Source organism: Ursus americanus, chromosome 24 (genome assembly GCF_024610735.1).
Source record: "Ursus americanus isolate L20-20 chromosome 24, mUrsAme1.1.p, whole genome shotgun sequence".
NCBI lineage: Eukaryota > Metazoa > Chordata > Mammalia > Carnivora > Ursidae > Ursus > Ursus americanus.
Window position 1 is genome coordinate 22,105,701 of NC_142150.1, and position 11,862 is coordinate 22,117,562.

Genomic DNA, 11,862 nt, shown 5'->3' on the forward strand with positions numbered 1-11,862 from the left:
AGGTAGGCAGGTAGTGTTACGTATATTCAAGGGAATCCATATCTGGAGGAAATTCTCAAGATGGTCTGATCCAACTCCTTCCCTTACATATAGAAAGTGAGGCAGAGTGAGGGAAGGAACTTGCCCCGAATCCCACAGCCCAGCCGGACCAGAACTCCTGTCTCCCAGCCAGTCACACACTTACAAGCTCCTACCGCCTGTGCAAAGATTTGTGAGCTTTACGTGTGTGTTTCCACTGTTTGCCTAGTTCACAGGCTCTTTGGAAACAGACCTCATGTCTGTGGTCCTGCTTGGCCCCCTAAAAAAAACCACAAAAAAACCCCCAAAACTGACATGTAGATTCACGAGCAATAATACATGCTTCTTACGTGAGCCACTGAGCTGTTGGGGGGGCGGTTGTTACGCAGCAAGAGCTAACTACTACATACCATTTACTGTAGGACAAATCTATGCTGAGAGCTTCACATGAACATGCCAGTGTGTACAACAGGCCCACGAAGTGGATATTGTCAGGGAGAGAGAGATGAACCAACTTTTTTTTTTGTGAATTCAACAACTGTTTTAGTGGACTCAAGATATAGCTACCTCCCCTTCAGGAAATCAAACCCTAACCTCCAGCAGGACAGGATCTGAGGCACCTTCTTTCTTCTGCTCCTGTAGATGCACTGGATGGAGAGCATCTGTTTGAATCCTCACGGCAAACACGCAGGAGAGATGTCTCTTCTCTTATTGACGAGGAAGCTAAGGCCCAGAGGTATGAAGTACTCACAGACATAAAGGGCGCAGGACCTGAACCCAGGTCAGGGTGCTTCCAAACCCTGTGATCGTCCCAGTGCTGACCAGAGGGGGTAAATCTTGCAAGCTCAACACATTTCATCCCACATTGAATTTCCCAAGTCGCTGCACTTTGAACTTCCCTGCCAGTTAGAGTCTCATTAATTCAGCCATCTTTATTGATTATCTCCCAGGTGCCAAAAATTGTGCTTTGCCCAGTGGCTTCCAGAGAATGATGAGTGAACAACGATAATGATATAATTTAAGTGGAGAGAAAGCAAGTCCTACGGGGTGTCAGACTCTTTCTCAAATTGAGTTACTCTTTCACTATTGAATAAATTGTAATTTGAAAAGCTGGTAAAAGTGCCTTCTTTCAGTGAGCCAAGCCAATCAATATATGCCATTTAAAATTCTCCTTTCTGCTTTTCTCCCTTTCAGGCGGACTGGAGAAAATGGAAGCATTTGAGGCCTGAGATGACTGGGCTGAACTTCTTAATGGAGTGATTTTTTTTTTTTAAGTGATTTGTTTCTGAAGAATAGGCAGTCCAGGGCAAGCTAAGTGGACTGCTTTCCTGGAGAGCGCGGAAGACAGGGCTTGCCTGATGTCCGTCCACTGGTTATGGGGGAAGGGAGGGAAACAGCTCCTACAGGAGTCTGCTTGAAGAGGCGGCCACTCCAACAGGCCCCACGACCCCATCCCTGACAGCCATTACAGGTATTGATCAACCACAGAGCAGATTTCTAGAACAGTACGTACCTGTTATAGGACACACACATTTACATGCAACACTTGGACTCTCTGGCTCCACGATCTTAAGGGGGTTATTTCTGGGTGGTGGGAATGGGAGTGGCTTTTCTTCCTTCCTGCTCCTCTGGGGTGCCACGTTTTCCCTCTATAAACTTGTATCACTTACGATCGACAGGTGTCATTAGGACCCCCCAACACACCCCCTTCCCTCTGTCTCCACATTCCCTCCACGCTCTTTCCCTCGTCATTCCCTTTTCACCCTTGATCTTAGCCAAAAGGCCGAGAAGCGACATCATTCCCTTTTTAAAGTGATGATTTAAAAAAAAAAAATAAGTTCTCCTGCCACATCTCCTCTCCCCCTTAGAGGGGTGAGGAAAAATCCTCCCTCTGTGGCCCCCTCCCTTTTCTCCCTTCCCTTCTGCCCCCCTCACAGCTTCACTGAGAAAGCTTGGGCTGGTGTCCGGAGCATGAAAGGAATCTCCCCTGTCCTCACCCTGCGCCTGCCAGCCCGATGCCCCTAGATGTTTCCCTTGGGAAGGAACAGCCTGTGGACGCAAGCAGGGATACAAGGGCAGGAACCAGGTGGCCCAGGACAGTAAGGCCCGACTTCCGGTTCCTGAGCTCCAGGAACAGGGAGCCCAAGTTGGGCGGCCAGGACCACGGATCCAGAGTATGACCTTCGAAGCAGAGATTCAGAAACTTGCCCGTGGAGAGACTACTGCCTTCCTCCCCCCAGGTGCGTAATGAGGCCCAGATGAAACAGGGAATGCGGAGGTGTTCCGGAAGGCCGGAAGTCCTACAGCACGACTCACCATCTTAATTTCCCTGCCATCTGTCTTCTCCCAGCTTCCCCCACGCCTGCCCTCGTGGAGGCCTTCACCAGCGGGTCGGTCTCTGATCTTTGGTCTCCCGTCTTCCCTCCTTCCACACCTCAGTCCCGAGTGTACGCTAACACCCAGGGATCCTTCTAAAACCCACCCTTCGGCTCGGTGCCTTCCTCTACAAAAACTCCAGTGAGGCTCCTTGACCAGGACAGACCCCCAAATCCTTAGTCTGGGGGTGGCAGGCAGAACCCTACTGTGACACTCATCGGTTCTCCTGTGAGTGCCGCGAAGCTTGTGGGCCTGGTGAGCTGCCATTCCCATAATTAGGAAAGAGCAGAAAGGGATTATGCAGGTGGGACTAACAGAGTCACATGAGCCCCTCACGAGCAGCCCATTTTCTCCAGCCGCTCATAGAAGAGGAGGGTTCCACAGGCGGCAAGGGAGCAGGACCTTTGGTCCACAGCCACAAGGGACTGAATTCAGCCAGCAGCCTGATGGAGCTTAGACGCTGATTTTTTCCCCCAGAGCCTCGGGAGGAGAGCCCTGCTTGGCCCAAACCATGAGTTTGGCCTTGTGAGACCCTAAACAGAGACCCCAGATGAGCCTTCCTGGACCTCTGACCCACAGACCTATGATGTAATAGACGGGTATCATTTCAGTCTGCTAAATGTTTAGTAATTTGGTATGCAGGGTCTTCGGTGAAACAGCTTTACAAAAATACCGTAGCCCAGGGGGCTTCGATAACAGAAATTTATTTCTCATTGTTCTGGAAGCTGAGAAGTCCAAGATCAGGGTGCCAGCATAGTCATGTCCTGATGGGGGACCCTTCTCCTGGTTTGTAAATGGTCTCCTTCTTGCTGTGTGGTCACAGGGTGGAGAGAGAGATCGTCTCCTTGGAGTCTCTTTTTACGGTGCACCGATCCCGTTCATGAGGGCTCCCAAAGGCCTCATTCCCAAATGCCATCACCCTGGGGATTAGGCTTCAACATATGAACTGGGGAGGAGATATAAACATTCAGTCCATAACGTGCAGCAGAAGAAAATTAATACCTTTGATATTTTGAGGCCTTAAGGGCTCTTATCCAGCCTTCTTCTCCAATCCACCTCTCAAACATAAGCTGTGAGTGATTGTGGGATTTGAATCTGGACTCGGATCACTTGCTGCCAAGTTAACATGGTATCTCTTTCTTCCGTGTCCTCGTCTATATATTTAGGATATTTACAGAACCTTCCTCATGAGATTGTTGGGGGGATTAAATCTGATAATCCAGCAAAGTGCTTAGTACAATGTCCAGCAAAAAAAGCAAATGCTGCATAAATTATTTTTTCTTTGTATTGTGATTACATTTTCTGCAGATATTCCCTGTAAGTCAGATGGGTTTATTAACCTCAGAAAAGACACTTTTCTTGGCTTACATCATGCCTCCTTCCCTTTCTCTACCCCTCAGATACGCATCCTGCAGGTGTTGCTCAAATTCCTCCCTCCTCCGTGAAGACTTCCCTGACCACCTCCAGCTCATGGTGGTCTAGACTTTATACTAACTTCTAGAGTACCAGAGGCTGGTGCGAATTCTTAGCCCATCTCATACCTAATCACTTTAAATGATTTTTTTTTTAATTATAAAAGAAATGCCTGTTTGTTAGAGATAAGTGGGGAAATCCACAAAAGTTCAAGCAGGAAATAACCCACCTGCTACCACTGTTATAATATTTCCTCCCAGACTTCCTGTTTCGGTTATTTGTGTAGAGATAAACATGTATGTATACAGTTGCCTTTCTGAGAATAAATCTCTGCCCTAGTTGACCCAGGTCATCCATCTGCCTGAGAAGCGATTAGGATTTGTTCACAGAAGGAATTCAAAGGGAAAATACAATGTGACGTTCAGCTTTAATCAAGCAAAATAGGATCATGGTGGAAACCAGGGCCTTAAGAGATGTTTTAGCCAAGGTTCCTCTACTAGTTTTCTATGGCGGCCACAGCACATTACCACACACGTAGTGGCTTAAAACAGCACACATGCAATCTCCCACACATTCATTCTGGATGCTGGAAGTGTAAAGTGAGTCTTAGGGGGCACAGAGCTGTTGTTAGGGTTCCTTCTGGAGACCCCGGGGGAGGCGATCGTTTCCTCTTCCAGCTTCTGGAATAGCCCGCATTCCTTGGCTCACGGCTGCATGTCTCTCATCTCGGCTTCCCTCCTGACATCACCTTCTCCTGGCTCTGACGCTCCTGCCTCCCCCTCGTAGGGATCCCTGCGATCACACTGGGCTCACCTGGATCATCCGAGATGAGCTCCCCATTGTAAGATGCTTAACTTAATCATATTTGCAAAATCCATTTTACTAGGGAAGGTAACACATTCGCAGGTTCTGGGGATTAAGGACATAGACGTCTTCGGGGAGCCACTGCTCTGCCACAGTATGCTAGAAAACAGATCCTGGGGTGAGGATTACGTGCGGACCGTTGTACTGCGCTGTAGAAACCTAGGGCAGCAAGATGAGGGCAGAGGGAAGCAAAGCTGCAGATTGCAAAACAATGCAAGATGGTGACGACTGAGCTGCCCCTGCCTCAGGATGAGCTGAGGAGAGCACGTGGTCAGCAGGTGCCTTGTTCAGCTGTGTGGAAGTCTCCAGACACATTGTATGGAGCAGCTAGCTGTCTCTGGGAGCAGTCGGGTGAAAAGAGGGATGAAACTGTATCTGTAAGTTTCCCTCCCGTCTCTTATTTCCCATTGATCGAAGTCTGTTCCATGTGGAGTTAATCCAGCACATTTCTGAGCGGCAGCGTTTGGGCCCCTTTGCGAGTGCTTTGGGAGGCCAGACGCTCTGCCCTTCGCTGTGATGTGGTATCCGAGTCTGGAAGTGTTGGGAAGAACCAGAGGCTTGGTTCTGCACGGGATCAGCCTCAGGAAGCCCACAGAGGCGCGATGGCCAACACCGAGCTGGGGGCCCAGGCTGCAGAGGAAGCCGGCAGAACCTGATAAAGCAGGTGAAGCCCCGAGGATCTGAGGTAGTCCGTAAGGCCCTGAAATCCCTCAGGTCCATCACACACTCCCATGACCTCCTCTTCCATAGGATGTGAGGTGTGCAGTTGTATTTTGAGAATCAGACGCCCTCATTCCTCTGTGACAGGGCCGGTAAAATTCTAGTCACAGAGTCCCTTCATGGTCAAGGCCAGTCGAAATTTCCAGTAATACTGAACGCAAGATTAACAGAACGAGTGGCGCTCCCACTGTGCTTGTCCCAAGGCCATGGTGACGCTCACCACCCCCATCCTCTACCCCCTGTCCAAGGCCTCTCCCACCCTCGGCCTGCACCTCTGCATGCCTACATTACTGGAGCGTGGGGCCCTGGCCCTGGTTAAGTGGGAGGAGATCATTTGACACTAAAGTGTTACTATCTTCTCTCCAGGGTGACCCCCTGGTGTTGCAACTCCAATCTGGAAACTGGCTCTGCATTGTGTCAAAAAATAAATGAGGAGATCCCTTTCGTGTAGGATGAGGTGGCCAAAGGTAAGAGCCCTCAGCGTCGGGCCCTGTTTTCTTTCGCAGCTCAGTCGTTAACAACCATTTCAATCACGGTTCCCTGGTGCTTAGTGTCACGGAACCAAAACAGCTCTGCAAACAGGAATAATCAGGAGCGACGCAGTGGGGTCGAGGGGAGTTCAGGGCACCTGTGAAGAGCCATGGGTGTTGTGGAGGGCGCCGAAGGCTGGGAAGCTGAGCGGGGAGCAGTTATTAAAATAAAATTCATTTCACCGTAGCTACCATTTCCCGAGCACCTGTGTGCCGGGAGCGCTCCGAGGCCCTCTTTTCAAAGAGTCGATAGGAAAAACTGCATCAAAATAAGCATAGGATCGAAGATAAAAATTGTCTGCACTCCAGTCACCTAATTAAATCAATATTTTTATTTTTTCCCCACACACATATAGGGCTTCCTGTTCATTATCACATCATAGAGACAACTTAGGATCTTAATTTCCACAATTTCACTTTAATTTGTACCATACATGATATTTCTATTTTGCGAAAATCACAGTTTATCTCTTTCTCCCGACTTTCTCTCCCCACCCCCAATCCTGTAACCAGTATGAACAGCCTGGAAGTGTCTCCGATGTCTTTCTCTATGTGCGTTGAAAACGGTCAGAGCGACACTAACAGCAGAGATTCACTTACCGCTGGTTCCGGGGGAGGCGCTGTCTGTACTGCGTCGCGCCCACACCTGCTGCAGGTGCTCAGACCCTCCCGGCGGCCACATGACCCAAGGCCCACCCCCCCCCGGGGTCCTCCACAGTTAACACAGATGCAAAATATTCAAAAAATATAGGGGCGCCTGGGTGGCATGGGGCGCCTGGGTGGCACAGCGGTTAAGCGTCTGCCTTAGGCTCAGGGCGTGATCCCGGCGTTGTGGGATCGAGCCCCACATCGGGCTCCTCCGCTATGAGCCTGCTTCTTCCTCTCCCACTCCCCCTGCTTGTGTTCCCTCTCTCGCTGGCTGTCTCTGTCTCTGTCGAATAAATAAATAAAAAATCTTTAAAAAAGAAAAAATATATAAGCAAACACGTAGACGTAAACCAAGGAAGCCTCTTTGGCTCCCTGAAAGAAGATCAGAGAAAACGTGCAGCAGTTTTTCACTGCAGTGCCTTATCAAGCACGGTACGTCACTGCCACCCTCCCCAGGTCGATAGATCCAGCTCTAACTCATGTTTTAGGAGCAACACGATGCCCCGTTGTATGAATGTACCATCATTTATTGGCCCTTACTGATAGGCATTTATGTTGTTTTCTTTTTTTCTTTTTTCTTTTTGGCCAGTACAAACGATATAGCAATAAATAACCCAGAATATAAATCCTTAAGTACCAGTGCTTTTATTTCTCCCAGATAGAGTCTATGGACGTTCGTGCCGAATCTGGAATCCTCCATATGAAATGACAGGCCCAGCCATGAGCTGAATCGAAGCATCAGACTCTTGAAATATTGTGAGCTCCCCCGAGATCGGGGAGAGCAGAGAGACCATTTATGTGGCCAAGGGGATGATAGCCAAAGAAGACACACAGCCCAGGGGGCCCTTGGCTGGGCCAAGTGGAGGCCAGTCGGGGTCCGGGCTCCACACTTACCCTAGGCAATTGGCAATTTCCTCGGACATCGCCAGGGCATGCAAAGCTAGAGCAGTCCTGCTGCCCTGAGTACCAAGGTATCCATTTGCTAGTCCCAGAGTGCTCATGCCAAAGAAAGACGGGAGAAAAAACAATGAAACCACACCTCTCTCCGTTCTGCTTCCCTGGGACCCCTGGTGGTGCACTGGGGGACCCACCTTCACCTCTGCACCCGAGACTCCTGCTTTATGTTGTGTCGCTGGGTGGGGTTACGTCGTGGTGGGAAAAAGTGGAAGAAAATATAACAGATAAATGAGAGGGGTGACAAATAGCAATTAGAGAGAATAGATGTTCTTGACCTGCCTTGGGGAAGCAGAAAACATTTAAACAAAATTTACAGTGGTCTGATATTTAGAAAAACAGATGTATATATTCAAGTGTCTTCAGTAAGGAAAGATCAATAAAGAAAGATTTGTAGGAAAGCATCTTCAAATAACAATACTATTTAAAAACAATACCATTTAAAAAGTCACTTAGAGTTTTTTTTTTCTTGCATAACAAAAAGCCCAGAGGTAGGCGGCTCCTGGGTCAGCAGCTTGGCAACACCAGGTCCATTGTCTCCGTGCAGTTTCTGGGTCAAAGGGAAGATACATTCATAATTTTGCTCAATGTCCCCAAATTCCCCTGGATAGGGATCATACCATTTAAAATAGAACTTGTATCATAGATGGAAGATAAATATTCTTAACAGGTAAAGAGCTTCTAAACACAACAAAACCACCATCAACGCTGCAGAAAAATGGGCAGGGTATATGAATGGTTTGCAGAAGGGAACGCAAATGACCCTTAAATACATGGCAAGAGGCTCAACTTTCCCAGAATATGAAAAGTGAAAGTTAAAACTCTACTGAGATAGGATTTCCTTCCTATCAGCTTGGCAAAAATCCAAAGTCTGACCACATGTTCCATTAATAAAATTCTCAGAAACAGGTTCTCATAAGTTGCTGAAATGCAAAAGGATACAAAAACCCATGGAGGGGAATTTGGGCCATCTAGAAAAATTACAAATTCACCTACCTTTTGACATAGCAATTCTCCTTCTAGGGATCTAGCTCAAAAAATAAACTGCTAAAAACATAAAATGAGATCGCACAAGGATATGCACTGCCAATAATTGTAATAGTAAAAGAATGGAAACAGTCCAGAAGTCCGTCACTGGCCACTGGTTGAAACGCTAGGGTGCAGTCATACAATGGAGTGATACAAAACCAGAGAAATAAATAAGAAGGACCTCTATATACTTATGTGAAATAGTTTCTAGACTATATTGTTAGGAAAAGGTCAGAACAGTATTTATGGTATGCTATCTTTCATTTAGGAAAGAGGGGTATATGAATATAGAAGCATACTTGCTGGGGCGCCTGGGTGGCACAGCGGTTAAGCGTCTGCCTTCGGCTCAGGGCGTGATCCCGGCGTTATGGGATCAAGCCCCACATCAGGCTCTTCTGCTGTGAGCCTGCTTCTTCCTCTCCCACTCCCCCTGCTTGTGTTCCCTCTCTCGCTGGCTGTCTCTGTCTCTGTCGAATAAATAAATAAAATCTTTAAAAAAAAGAAAAAGAAACATATTTGCTTATCTTATCAATAGGTAATAACGGGAGGCCCCTGGGTGGTTCAGTCAGTTAGGCAACTGACTCTTGATTTTGGCTCAGGTCATGATTTCAGGGTCATGACATTGAGCCCCAAGTTGGGCTCCATGCTGAGCATGGAATCTGCCTAAGATTCTCTCTCTCTCTCTCTCCCTCTGCCCCTCCCCATCCCTCACGTGTGCACACACTGTCTCTTTTAAAAAAAAGGTAATAATGGAAGCATAAATCAAAAACCAATAAGAATGGGGATCTATAAGGAGAGAGAAGGAAGAGGATAGAAGGGCAGGGATGGAACCTAGACTGAACTACATGTAATTTGTTGTATAATTTTGACTTTAGAGCCATGTAAATATTCTAATTCAAATGTAAAATTAAATAAAGATGAAAAGAAGATTTATAACAGTTGAGGAAATGGAAACAATATTTGTGTATTAGGTTGGTAGTTTAGCCACCTGAAGAAGAGTTATTGAAAATGACTCTAGAAAACCAGATTTTGTCAGTATATCCTTTCTAAAAAGGATTTTATTTATTTATTTTATTTTATTTTTTATTTTTCATTTTTTAAAAGATTATATTTATTTATTTGTCAGAGAGAACACAAGCAAGGGGTGCAGCTGGCAGAGGGAAAAGGAGAAGCAGGCTCCCCGATGAACGAGGAGTCTAATGTGGGACTCAATCCTAGGACTCTGGGATCGTGACCCAAGCCGAAGGCAGATGCTTAACCGACTGAGCTACCCAGGTGTCCCTTATTTATTTATTTTAGAGAGAGAGCGCACAAGTAGGGAGAGGGGCAGGGGGAGAGGGAGAATCTCAAGCAGACTCCATGCTGAATGCAGAGCCTGACACAGGGCTCGATCTCACAACCTGAGCTCATGACCTGAGCCAAAATCAAGAGTCAGACGTTCAACCAATGCATCCCCCAGGTGCCCTGGCAGTATATCCTTAATGGGATATATCCGAAGGACTAAAAAGAACCGTAAGGAATCTTAAAACTGTATTCAGTGGTATATCAATCAGGATAGACTAGATTATTTCTATTGTGATAACAAATAAACCCAAATCTTGGTGCCTTTCAACCACTAAAGTTTCTTTTTCCCCACACTACATGTTTATTGAATGTTAGCTACAGCTCTGACGTATGTCCTCTTCCCTCCATGACCCAAGGGGGAGAACAGCATCTGTCTGGAATGTTTGCCAGTCATTGAGGCAGAAGGAAAAGATACTCAGGCTCATAAAACCTCTTCCTGGAAGTGACCATCACTCTTATTCCATCTTTTATTGGCCAGAGAAAGTCATATAATCCGAGTTCGAAACCTCAAGGATGTATGTTCCTCTCTCAGCAAGAAATACTGAAGAGATGGGCACCAAATGGGAGTGAAGATTAATACAGTCTGACAGAGAGAGTGATGTGATTAGTATTTTTTATGTTGAAACTACCACATTCATACTGTAGGATCAGCAAGTAAGTACTTTTATGAATGTCACTGCAAACCAAGATTTTCAGTGTAAAAGACATCAGACACAAGTATAAGCCCAAATGAGACCCTGTAATCTTCCATTTTAATTGGAAATATCAATATGAACTCATAATTTGTTTCTAAAAGAGAGAGAAATTCTGCTGTCCAAGGAAAAGTTTTTGAAGCAATGGCAACTCTGTGGCAATGACTATATTTAATACCTCAATTGTGATCTGAATACTATTTCCTTCTAAAAGAAACCAGGGTATGCCTAACCTAGTCTATGTGTACCCCAGACCTACTCAGTCTCTCTTGCCCCCAGTCCTCCAAGCCTCGGTCATTTGCCCTGCTTCCCGGCCCGAGCATTCCTGTGTAGGCTCCCACTGCTTCTGTGATTGCAAAGACATGCTCACTGTTGTTACTACATCCACAGGGTGAGGAGAACCCTTTGCAGCACTGGCTGGGAGACAGACAATGACGGGTCTATGCACTACCTGAGTAGGACCCACAGAAGTTATGGCTTCCCCATCAGCTGTTTGGAGGGACCAGTTAGCGCTACCTGCATGTCTCAGGGTATATATAGAACTATTTGGCACAAATACCATTTGGCAGTAAGAAGGAAACACTAGATAGACACATTGTTTGCCTTTCTTTCTTCCTGGTGGATTGCTCAGAATCACAGCAGTTTCTGGTGATGTCCAGTGACGCCGAGCAACCATCACGTTGGTTGGTTGGTTGGTTGGTTGGTTGGTTTTGGTTTTGGTTTTTGCAAAGCTCCACCCAGCTCAGTAAATTCCCCTTTGTGATTACTCTCCCTCCTTTCTGGCCTCTCCCCCATTTTTCCATCTCTCTTGCTTTCCTGGAACTGCTCACCCCAATAAACTGTTAGAGCATAAATGTCTGTACCACCTTTAATTTTCTAGCAAAATTAGGCGAAGAGAGTTGTTACTAGAAGTGACCCTTAAGAAACAGACTCTCAGGATGGGATTTTGGTGTTGGCTCGTCCGCCCGACTGAATGCAGTTAAGTCTCCCATTGCTTTTAGTTAGTGGAACCCCTGATAAGTGGTGATATCACAATTACTAAAGCTGTCACCTGCGGTTAATTGTTATGAGGTGAGGTTTTCAATTATCAGGTGGCTGCTGCACTTGATTAATAAAGGGGTGATAATAATTATAAAGACTGGCATAAGTAACTGCTTTTGGGGGCATTGGAGACTTTGAAAAAAGAAACTAATCAGCTCAGGACTCGTTCAGGTAGTTCATTGCTACTTTATGGCACCCGGTGAAAGCCAGAGGGCCTGTGTGGCAGCTTCAGA